Below are 12801 nucleotides of genomic sequence, written 5' to 3' on the forward strand. Positions count from 1 at the left end.
AGAAAGAGAGGGGAAGAAACAGAGATGTAGCTAAGGGATATCATAATGTTATAATTCTAATGGATGTCTTTCTGTTCCTTGGCCTCTGTAAATACAGAAGAAACTTAAGAGAATATGTATTTTCATATAGGAAAAAAAATCTGTATGTGGAAAAAACACAAACTTTGGAATAAAAAAGTCCTGGTTTTGCAAATCAGTTCTGCTATTTATTGAGGTATGGCTTTGAACAAGTTTTTCAACTTCCTCATCTAGTTAAAAAAATATTAACAATTTCAGCCATGTAGCGTTACTTTAGGATTATTGAAAAAGTATGCAAATGTTCTGACATATAATAAATGCTCAGTTGATTTTATTTATTGATATAAAATCCCCCAGCAATGCAGTGATGCATAGAGAATAAAGAAATCAGTTGATAAATGTTTGTTTAATGTTTCAATGTTTATATCAAGCAAAATTAATATTAAAAAAACAAAAAGTCATACTCTAAACTCCACAGAATAGGTAGAATGACTGAATAGAAACTAAATGAGCCCACAGATTTCATGTGTACAATGTCTTCTTCTCTCCAGTTATATTTAAAGTTTCTCCTCAAACCCCATTGATTAGAGAAATTACTATGCATTAATATTTATAATGCCTAGCAATGCCCATATCTATAGTTTTCCTTTGTCTTTGTAGGCTTTCTGGCTGTCTATGTCTATGTCTTTATCTACATAATTTTGATGGAGAGGCCAACATTCCAATAAAGGCTGTGATCAGTAGGCTGTAAATGACTAGGCTTAGATTTGAATGTTGGCACATTACCAGTGTTCCCTTTCTGCCTTTCTTCACTTTTCTTTTTTAAAGTCAGAATGTATTAGAACCTTATGAGTATTCCTAAAAGACATGATGTCCTCATAGGTGATTGGTTACCAACTCTGGGGTGCCTCAGGCAAAGGAAGTGGGGTAAGAAGAAAAATAATTTTCAGTAATTACATGGAAAAATTTTCAGTGAGGTATGCCCTGATTTATTCTGTTGTTCTTGAAATTGTGAGATTATAATACTTTGGAAAACTAAAAGCAAAACAGGAATGAATCTTGGCTTCATTTAAAGATTTCCAAGAACTCAAATTTAGAGATCCATAGAGTATGGTAAAAATTTGACTTGAAGTTTCTTTAAGACTAAAGACTGTTACAGAAATGCCCATCAAAATGAGGTAATGTGTGGTGCTCCATTTTATCGTGGTCATCATGGACAATGTCCTTCCTTTATGGAGTAGTTTTGCCAATAAATTTTTCCTCAGTGACATTTACATAACCATTTATCACCCCAAGCCACTTTATCAATGTCCTGCAACTATTTATGATTGATCAACTAAACAGGACCCCAAACACCAGCTGGCACACAATGGGACCACATTCATTACTGGAGAGCTATTTGGCAAGATCTAGTAAACCTGAATATGTGCTTACTTTTCCACCAACAACTGTATTTTGGGCTACAAAATACAATTGTTGGTGAGTAATGAGTAACTAGAAAGTCATATGTAAATATGTCTTTATCTACATATTTTGATTGAGAGGCCAACAATAGTATAATATTGGAAATAGCCAAATGTCCATCTGTAGTGAAATGTAATAAAACATTATTTAGTATATTCTCCTCAATTGATAACAACAGCTAATGAGGAAAATTAGGACTACATATATCAACAGGGATGCATTTTGAAAACACCATGGTAAGTGAGGAAAGCAAATAGCAAAATGATACATATAATACAGTATCATTTATGGAGATAAAGAGATAATGCTATAATACGAAAACACAAATGGAAAGGATACAATCCAGTTTAAATGTAGTGCTCAATTCTAAAGAGTTAGGAATCAGAGCAGAGTACAAAGAAGACTTCAAGTGGCTCAGTAACAATCTGTTTCTTACCAAAGTGGCTCATTATATTATTTGGTACTTTATATTGGGAAAAATTTTAATAACTCAACCCATGGAGACAGAATAAAACCAATTTCAAAAGTTCACAATTGCCCATGACCATGAATGAATTCATGAACATAAATGCTGAGGGACTAGTCATCTTAAACTCTCTTTTGTCATATCAGGGGAACACGTGGAATTAAGTCCAGGTTGAACCCAAGCTGTAGTTGTTAATATGTTAGAATTGGCTGTGTCAGAATTTAAAGGAATATTCTCCAGTTCGGCTGATATATTCTTTATATTCTGTTTCTTAGACCAGCAGGTGAACTCATAGCCAGAATGACCACATGCCTTACAGGATATGTGGGAATGGCCATAGAGATACATATAACCACCACCACCACCACCACCACACACAAACACACATATACACTAGTGAACCCACTCTATTAGCAGTAGGCCACTTTCATGGGACTTGAAAACCAGATAAACTTGCCTATACAAAAGGTGAGAGTAGTTGAGTCTCATCTCTCAGGAGATATCTTCTTAGATCTTTTACCTATATTTGCATTGTTTCGTCAATCACTAACATTTTTGTGACAGCTATGCAAATGTAACACACATAAATAAAATATTAGCAAAATAAATCTAATAATTTTTAGATATTTAATGCATTAAAAGAACGAAATGCTGTGGCAAAATCTGCTTCAACATTATGAAGTCTTTTGATTTTATTTACTACATGAGTTTAAGCAGGAAGAAAAGCAGATTCTAGCAATAGATGTACCATGAAATACAATAAAATTTCATGCCTTTTCCTGTTAAAAATCTTAATAAACAAGAAAAAAGAAAATAAACTTTAAGATACATACACTACACATGTTTCTTAATGGCAATTATTTACTGAATGAGTAATTGAGGGCCAGATAAATGATTAATTCTGGCCATTAGTTGAACTGATAAAAAGTCTTCACAGGAGAACAAACATGGACTTTCTTTTAATACAAGATAGAGTAATATCAAGACCTCAGGACCTTGGTTTGTGTTTATATCAATGCAAAAGTAAGCACACAGTTATGGAAGGGATATAGAGAGAGAAAGGGCTAGCACTGTGAAAAGACAGAAAACTAAGTCATAAGTATAGAATATAAGTAGAATGCTGGTTTTCCTCTTTCATCATTGCATATCTAATGTTAGTTTCTATGAACCTCTCTCTAACATGTAAATGGGGGAAATTAGTAACGATGTATAGATTCACCATGAAGGTTAAAGGAAATAACAGATGTGAGTCACTTGGCACTCTATGTCATGTAGCAGGTCCACAATAAATGATGTTTCTATTCTGAAAAAACCACAAACATGCAGAGAGATGTACATAATCGAACAAATGGACTCAGTTCATTCAAAGTCCATTTTGACTCTTCGCTAGAATTTATAATTAATGAGGTTTCTCACTATCCATTTACTGCTCACCAAATTCATGTACAATTTGCATACATTTGCCCAAATAGCTCCTCTAAAAGGAAAAGCAGCTCTAAATGTGATGGTTGAATTAACCCTTTTCTTTCTGTGCATGTAAACTATTTCCTGCTTAATTTTGCCTGAAGGATATTTTCTTTTAGTTACCATTTCTATTCAGCAAAAATTCAAATGCATTTTTAAAATAATGAGTGACAGATCCTAAGCAATATGGAAGTAGCATATGAAAATACCCTTTTCTTCTACCTTTAATTTTAAAATCCTTCTGATTACTTAGAAAATAAGCACAAGAAGAATGGACAAAAGTTATTGAGAAAACTATATATGTGAAAATATTAGTCAACAACTTTTGTTATGCCTGTGGCTCCTATGTATTTCATATCCAGATTTGTCAGACCAGAAACATATATGAGCTTCCTTTACCTGAAAAGATGTTTTGTTATCTATAATGTATCCTGGGGCAGACGACGTAGCTCAATAGAGTAAACAAGGGCAAAGAGGAATGAAAATTTTAGATTTCTGGTTCTACCATTAAGCCCCATGTAATTTTGGGCAAGTTGCTTAATCAGGCCAAGTGTTAAGAAACATTAGAAAACATGTAAGAAATACGGACCTGAGATCAAGCTAAAGAGACAAAGGAAATCAGGACAGTCTGATTAGAAACTTGGAGGTTTTAAAATATCTGTCCTGGCACTTGACCTTGCCCTTAGAAAATGAATAAAGATAAAAAGAGGTTGAGCTAATGATGGAATTCTGAAGAAGCCTGATGATTCTTCAAATATAACCACATAACCCTGGGCAGGTTATATAACTTCTTTGAAACTCAGATGCTTCATGTCTAGGAGGCTGACAATAATGCGCCCTTCAGTAGGATTCTTGTGAGGCTTAATTAAATTAATTCATATAATTGGAATAGTACAGGGACTGGCTCTGGACAGATATTTTCATTTTTATCACTAATTATAATTAAGAATCATATGGTTGTAACTCAATGATAAATTGTGCCAGAACTTATCACTGTCACTATGCTTTCTAGAAAAGAATAGCTACATCCCAAAATCATAAATGAACTATCTACCAATGTTAGGGTTATGAAGATAGATAGGTAGGTAGGTAAGTAGGTAGGTACGTAGGTAGACAGATAGATAGATAGATAGATAGATAGATAGATAGATAGATAGATAGATAGATAGATAGATAGATAGAGATAGAGACAGACAAGAATAACAGTAGAGCTATAGATGGGTATAGTTATAGAAATAGATTCTTTAAAATAATTCTTTTTCTGTAAAGGATCTGTGGCAGTTGGAGATTATTTCTAAAAAGAGAAAGATTATGTTTGTAGACTAGTCTATTCTTCTGGGTGTGAGACCCTTTGATTGCATTAAATTCAGTTGAGGGTCCTTTTATTAGATTATAAGAATGATTTGGGGCTTTTGATTCAGCTACATCAGTGGGCATGACTCAGGTTGAGTCCCCACCCCTTAGCTCAGTCGGATAGAAACAGACATTCACACAGGAAGAGAGAGTTCTGTCATTTTTTATTTTGCCATGTGACAGAAAGGAGAAGGCTCAAACGGCTAAAGCCCCTGGGAGATTTGCCTGATAATTTACAGCTAAGATTGAGAAGAGAGCAGAACAGCTGAGACTGACATAGGAGGCACAGAAAAAAACAAATACTATACTGAGAGAGAGAGCACTAGAGGATCATTAAGCATGAAGCCCCAAGAGTCTGGGCTTCCTCAAGAGGAAAGGGAGAGCCTGCAGGGGAAGGCAGAGACCAGCCAGATAGGGTGGCCATCTTGTTTCACCATGTGAATTATGTGGGATAATAGTAGCTGACTATTGCTGGTGCCTTGCTTTGGCCTTGGAGCTGTAAGCTTTTACCCCAAATAAACCTCCATCATAAAAGCCAACAGATTTCTGGTACTTTGCATTGTCACCCCCTTGGAAAACTAATACAAGGTGTTAGCCCCAAATCCTTATCTGGTCTCTCACCCTGGTAAGTTTGACCAGGCCAGAAGTGACCTAGGATAAGTCCTTTTGCCCTTTTAGTCACAGTCTAGGCTAGATGCTACCCAGGAATTTTGTTTCCTCACTTCTTCCCTTATACCTAGTTCTAGGTCTCTCATATCTTACACCCCATCTGCAGGAGGAGAGAATAAGAAAAGAAAATAATTCTTTTACTCAAGGCCAAGAGGAGACTGCTTTAAAGGTCTTCCTAGCTGGGTACAGGTCCTATCAGGAAACACCTTGAAGTCCTATCAGGAAGCACCTCGAGATTCTATCTGATTGAACCACCTACAAGGACAAATTGTCCAAAGGGTGAAGAAAACATAGCAAACCAAAAAGAGAACTATATTAAAAGTCATGGGGAAGCAGACTTGGCCCAGTGGTTAGGGCGTCAGTCTACCACATGGGAGGTCCACGGTTCAAACCCCGGGCCTCCTTGACCCATGTGGAGCTGGCCCATGCACAGTGCTGATGCGCGCAAGGAGTGCCCTGCCACGCAGGGGTGTCCCCGCATAAGGGAGCCCCACGCACAAGGAGTGTGCCCCAAAAGGAGAGCCGCCCAGCGCGAAAGAAAGTGCAGCCTGCCCAGGAATGGTGCTGCACACATGGAGAGCTGACACAACAAGATGACGCAACAAAAAGAAACACAGACTCCAGACAAGTGGGGCAGGGGGCAAGGGGAGAGAAATAAATAAATAAATAAATAAATAAATAAATAAATAAATAAATAAATAAAAAGCATGCACCCTAGTACAGAAATTCTATAAATTTGATCATTTGTAGGTAATTTGGTTAATTAAAAGAGGCTATCAAAACCTTAAAACTAATGCAGACATCAACCCAACTGCTGAGATAACATGTAGGACAAATATTAATGCCTTTTGGCTATTGCCTATTTAAAGGGTGCGATCGTGGGAGACTAATAAATAGAGGTCCAATAAGGACTTCTCACAGGCAAAGGATCTTGCATAGTTGTGGAGAGCAAGTGGATTCCAAAAGCCCAAGTAGGTATAATGTTGGACGGAGAACACAAGTAGGCTGCTTACCACTCTAACAACTTTGTTTCAGAAAGATCAGCCCAGTCTGCTCTGACAAATCTGACTGGAGATAATATTGGACAGTCCCTGACCTGAATGTAGGATGAAGTGCCAAAAAAACCCCAAAACTCTAAAACTATAGTTGCTTAAATAATTACTAATGTTTGCTTGTATAGTAATTAAACCACTGTAGATATGGTACAAATTACTATAATTATAGTCATTGCAAGTTTGGGATGGGGTTTACATTCAGAATACACAAAGAGTAACAGACCATTGTATTGATGGAAGCACACAGAAAGAAGTGAGTTCTTACATCAGCAGCTAAATCTCACCAACAATCTAGGACAGTCTTCACTTGAGACTTCATAGAGTAGGCATAATCTCCAGACCAAGGTAGTGCAGATAAAATTAGCACCTACACTAATGTCTGGATTGCTGTTTACATATTGCAAATGAGGTATATTTCTTTCTCTTGCTTTTCATGCTGTGATTCTATATTTCCATTATAGTCTTAAAGTGAAAACAAATCCTTACTTTATTTCCATTTTCAGGGATACAGGAAAAATTTATGTCTTATCCATTAATAATAAACCAATGAACCAATTAATTGAGGCTATATTTATATGACATTTGTGCAATCATAAACAGAAACAAAAATGAGGACGATGGCAGGAGTGGTGGCACAGTTCTGCATCTCCCCCAATTCTCGTATTAAAAAACAAGCCCGGAGCAATTAGATATTAAAAAAAAGTCTGTGGAAAATGTTTACCACAAAACAAATTGACAGGGTATTCCCACAAACCCCAATATACATGCAGATAAGGTGAATTTACCAAAAGTCACAAGACTTGTGTGATATCTGATTCTTTGTGGGAGAAAGCAGAGAGAAGCAACAGGACAAGTGATGGATCTGAGAAAAGAAGAGCCTTAAAGTAACTGTGAGAGTTTGAAGTTCTTTTATGAATCCCAAAAAGACAAAGATTATGTTTTTAAACTAATCCATTCCTGTGGGTGTGAGACCGTTTTGACTGGACAACATCAGTGAGGCATGACTCAGGTTGAGTCTCCATCTTCTTTCTGGATCTGATATAAACAGAGGTGCAGAGAGAGACTGACACAAACAGTAAAAATGAACCTGACATATGTGATTTCGCCTTGTCAGAAAGGACTCCAGGTTTGCCCACAGCTGAGCTCAAGGAGAAGCCCTGAGAGACTCAAGGAGTCAAGGCCCAGGGAGAGTTGACTGATTGGCCGCAGCTCAATTCAAGGAGAAAGTAGCAAGAGGCTGGCAGACCTGCCATCTTGCCTGATCGCTGCATAGCAGGATGCTAGAATCAAAAGTAATTAACTTTGGTGAGAAATTATCTCTGATGGTGCCATGATTTGAACATTTCATGGCCTCAGAACGGTAAGCTTTCACCCTAATAAATTTCCCATTGTAAAAGCCAACCCATCTCTGGTACTTTGCATCAGCAGCCCTGTGGCACCCTAAGGCAGTAGCCAACAGGTAGTTACTGGAAGTCACACCCAGACTATGTGAAAATAGTAGTTGAAACTGGGAGTTTCTGCCTAATGCAATAGTCAGTGAGTACAAAAGGCCTGAGGAAAGGCCTAAAAGAATGGGAAAAGTCTAGATCTTATGACTCTCAAAACTGACCATCCAAGGCTCCCTTCCATGAGAGGGATCTACATTGGGGAAAAGAACTGCTTTCCTCTAAATATTCATGAAAGCTGATTTTATATGAAAATCATCAACAGAATAAAATCAGAATAAAATCCTATACAATGGTACCAATGAAAAGAGAGACTAAGGAACAGGATAAAATCCCACTGACAATTACAGCACATCAGAAAGACATGCCCATGGAACAGAACAAATCTAAAACCTCTGTAACTTTCTTTTCAAAATAAGCTAAAAGACATTACTAAAATGATATAAGACATTAAAGAACTAATATACATCGAAATTACAAAAACTCAGAAACACAGTGAATATATAAACTAGAAGAAACACAAGAAGGAAGAAACAAAAAAAGATAATGCTTTAAAAAATAAAAGATTAAAAAGGAAATTCTTTCACTAAGAGAAATTTTTAAAAGGTTTTAAATGATCTGAGAGAAAGCAAACGTTAAAGGTAGGCAAATATCTAACATATGGAAATAGGAATCTAGGGAAAACTAAAGGGAGCAGAACAACACACTAAAATCTTTAAATCAGAAAAATATTTTCTGAAATTAAAAGAAAATGCAACTACATACTGAAAGAGCACACCATATATGTAAGACAAATATAAACATACTACTAAAATTACTAACATTTTAAGGAAAAGCAAGAGAAATTCCATTATATATCCTAAAAAGTGAATGACATGCTAGAAAAAAATTAAATTACTATTAGATATTTCAATAGCAACACTTTATGTCAGAGTAAAAGAGTAACATCTAAGATACTCAAAAAAAAGATAGAAAATATGAGCCAATAATGTAATATCCAGCAAAACTGGCTTTCAGTATAAAAGATGCAAACATATTGATACCAAAATGCAAGAACTTTGAAAAAATTGTTTCTGTGAATCTCCTTTGAGGAGTCTAATAGAGATCAAATTCCATACAATCAAAATGACAAGAGAATGGATGATGACATAGTTACTATTAGAAATAAGACTAGATGAGGCTTAATAAAGAAAGAATATAATATGAAATGGGTACATGCTATGGTAAAACTATAAAAAATGGGGGAAATGGAGAATGCATATATAAAAATATTATATTGATACAGATAATATTAGCATAGTTTTTCTGAGACTAATGTATGCGTAATGTGGCACAGAGTAAATGAGTAAATGAGTATGCCATTCCCTGTGACCTTGTAAAACAGGATTGTCAATGTGGAAGAAAGGAGATATAGAAGTAATACAGAAGAGATTTAAAAGTCTATAGTTTTAAATTTGACTTAGAAATATCAATATGAACTCATGAAGCAGTTTATCATACAGTTATATCATGTGTATATGCATGCATGTATGTTTGTATATATATGTGTGTGTGTATTTTTTACCTCTGGCCACTAAAGAGGCCTAGAAACAATTACCAGCCGAATATCAATTAGCATCTCTAGCTTCTACATAGCTTGTAGTCTTAAAGTACAATTTTCCAAAGCTTCCTGAGAAAATGACCAATTCTATATCCAAAGCAGGAAATGTACAAGATGAGTCTGAAACTCCTTGTAATTGTAAGGAGGAGACTTCCAAAAACCACTAGTGTCATGGCAAAAGGACTCAAGAGGAAAGGTTCCTGCAGGGACAATGGAAGCTTCAAAAAAGATAAATAATTGCAATTTATTGAAACCCATCAAATATGTTGAAATCCATGGATTAACAATGGTTTTTAGAAAAAGAAAACAGCAGAAAAATAATGAGTCTCTTTCAGAGATGATAGAAAACTAATAAATAAAATGAAAGAGTTAAGCATTTATTCTGCCTTTCCTATAGGAAATTTAACCACTGGGTTACTAAATTTTAGATGAGGGACAGCATCTTTTTATAAAACTAGTTCAACTAATAAGTGAAAAAGAAATGATAATACTGGAACATCATCATGTAGCAGTTAGGCATTAAGTGCAGCAGCCACTGACTATACAAAAAAGAGATACAATTATACATTACATGCTCCCTGAAGAAAGAACTAACTACCACCTACAGTCTTGACAATGGTATCACGCCTGAGTCTGATGAGGCCTCTGGAACCAGCTGCCAATTTTCAGGATATATAGAGCACTGAGAAATATGGCAAATAGTAAGTGTGATTGACAACTTCTAGACTAAAAATCTAGAATGCCAAGATTAAGTAGTAGAGTCTAGAAATGCACATTAATATGATAAAACACAAGAAACACAAGGAAGGAATTGTAATATATCAGGACAATAGTTACTTACTTGGGGGAGTACAGAGGTTGGGATTAGGACAGAGTTCACAGCCTTCTATTTTTTGACCTGGGTAGTGGGTTGCAAGGATGTTTGCCTGGGAACAACTCATTAAAATATGTTTCTTTTATACCAGTCTTTTATTTTCCAATGAAAGCATTAAAATATTCACAGTACTGTGTTCTATTTTACAATAAAATGTTTCAAAAAATCAAAAAAAAGATTTACTCTGCTCAATGAAACCATAGTTTCAGATTGTGGGTGTACACCATCTTACACAATTCACTTGAAATAGGATCTCTTTTATCGTGCTTTTTAACTATGAATAGAAAAATTAGGAAATGCATATAAGCAAAATAAAGAAAATCACACTCACTCTTGGCACAGATCCTAACAGATTTCTTCTTATGTGTGTTTGATTTATACAGATTTTTTTAATGAATGGAATTAAACAGTATATGTTATTTTGCAATCTGCTTCTATTACTTACAATATCATAAATATATTTCAATTTTATTACATATAATTTTACTATTTTATTAAATGACTACATATATATTGATTATATTTACATAAAATATATACTTGCACATATCCAATTGTTGAACGTTTATGTTGCATTCTTCTCCAATTTTTGTTATTATAAGTAAGCCTGAAATAAACATGTTTATAACTAAATATTTGGGGATATACTTAATTATTTTCTGAGGATATACATGTCACCGTGTTCTTTTGGTATGAATTATAAAATTAATCTTCAGTAAGATTGGACTATTTGAAAGGAGAGTTACATCATATAATAAGATTGATTTTTCAATATTAGGGGCATTACACAAAAATCATGTACAGCCAAAAACATTCAGGAAAATTATTTGAATAATCTATAAAATATAGTATGCATAGTTTTGGGTAAATTACCCTGTGATAATGCCAGTTACTTTTAGGGTATGGGAAAGTTCACTTAGGTAAACGTAATTTTACTAGAGCACACATTCAAGATATTCTTCCCATGCCAGATTCACAGGGAATTAAGAACAATTTCCCATCTCCTGCTCTTTCCAACTCCCCTAGGAGCTAAGACATTTTCTTAAACATTTTTTAAGACCATATATTTATTGTGATGATTTTTAAAATTATAAACCTTCTCTTCTTGAATTAAGGGATATTTTAAATGGGAGAAAATGTCTGACTCATCTTTACCAATTATCTCAATCTAATCTTAAGAAATCTGGAAATATGTGCATTTAACAAATATGTATTGAACAAGTGGTTATTTCCATATGAATAGCACTCTACCATTTTCAGCACTTTCTTTGTGGCAGGAATTGTGCTGATCTTTTTTATTTTTTGCGTTATCTAATTTAATACCCTATGGTGTTTGTATCATTACTATGCTTATTTTACAAATGGGAAAACTAAGTCTCAGTAAGTAGCAGAAGTAGGATATGTATCTAGGTTGTTGGACTCCAGAGTCCATTCTCAACTGGTATTGATTTTAAAGAGACCCTTAGAGTTATTTCTGTTCACATTTTTTTTTTAAGAATATAAACAAGTCTGTTCTGTTAAAAGATTTTCAGCAGAATATGGCCCTAAACTTATTTGTAATTTATTCATACATATAGCTTGGTTTTAAGTTTTCTCTCTAGTCCCACAAATTGGCATACGGTAATATACGTTCTAACCATGCCAGGGTGGACCAAAAGTCAAATGAAAGTGCAACACCTTTTTCTTACTGAGAAGTGAAACAGACCTGAGTGTACTATTAATAATTTTAAGAGCAGGTTTTGAAACCTGAACATTTTTTGTTTTGATTTTCATTTTGTCTACACTTGCCCCAAATTGCATTCTTGGAAGTCATGTTCATTGCGCATTGGAAGAGCCAGGCAAATTAATACTCTAAGGAGCGTTTTATGTGTATGTAGCTATTGCTTTGTACTGAGAGAAAATGCTCTGATAGGGGTGTATGATTGCATAGCATGCTCTATGATTTTGTTTGGGGGAACCAGGAAAAGGTGCACTTAATCCCTAGCAATAACTGTACATAATTTTTCAGTTTTTATTATGTGATTTAGATTATAATTTCAAGATGTTTAGACACACTGTCTCTTTTGTTTGTTCACTGTGTTTTTTCTCTTAAGAGTATGGTTAATTCTTTAATGCCTTTTACATTTGCACATACAATTTGTGCTTTTTAGATTTCAGTTGCATTCTTGTCAAAATAAGTGTTACTATTTCTCAAACTTGATTTTTTTTTAATGTCTTAGTTTTAAAAAAACCTAAAGGCATATTTCTAAGTCAGAACCTCTATTTTGGTGTGAGATGTGGGATATTTTTTACTTCACATTGACTATATAGCCAGATCCCTAAGCAATCTGTGATGATGGTTGCTGGGTACAGGTAAGTAGCGCCTGTTCTACCCATCCAGGGCTTTTGATTTG

The sequence above is a fragment of the Dasypus novemcinctus genome, chromosome 7, assembly GCF_030445035.2.
Source record: "Dasypus novemcinctus isolate mDasNov1 chromosome 7, mDasNov1.1.hap2, whole genome shotgun sequence".
NCBI lineage: Eukaryota > Metazoa > Chordata > Mammalia > Cingulata > Dasypodidae > Dasypus > Dasypus novemcinctus.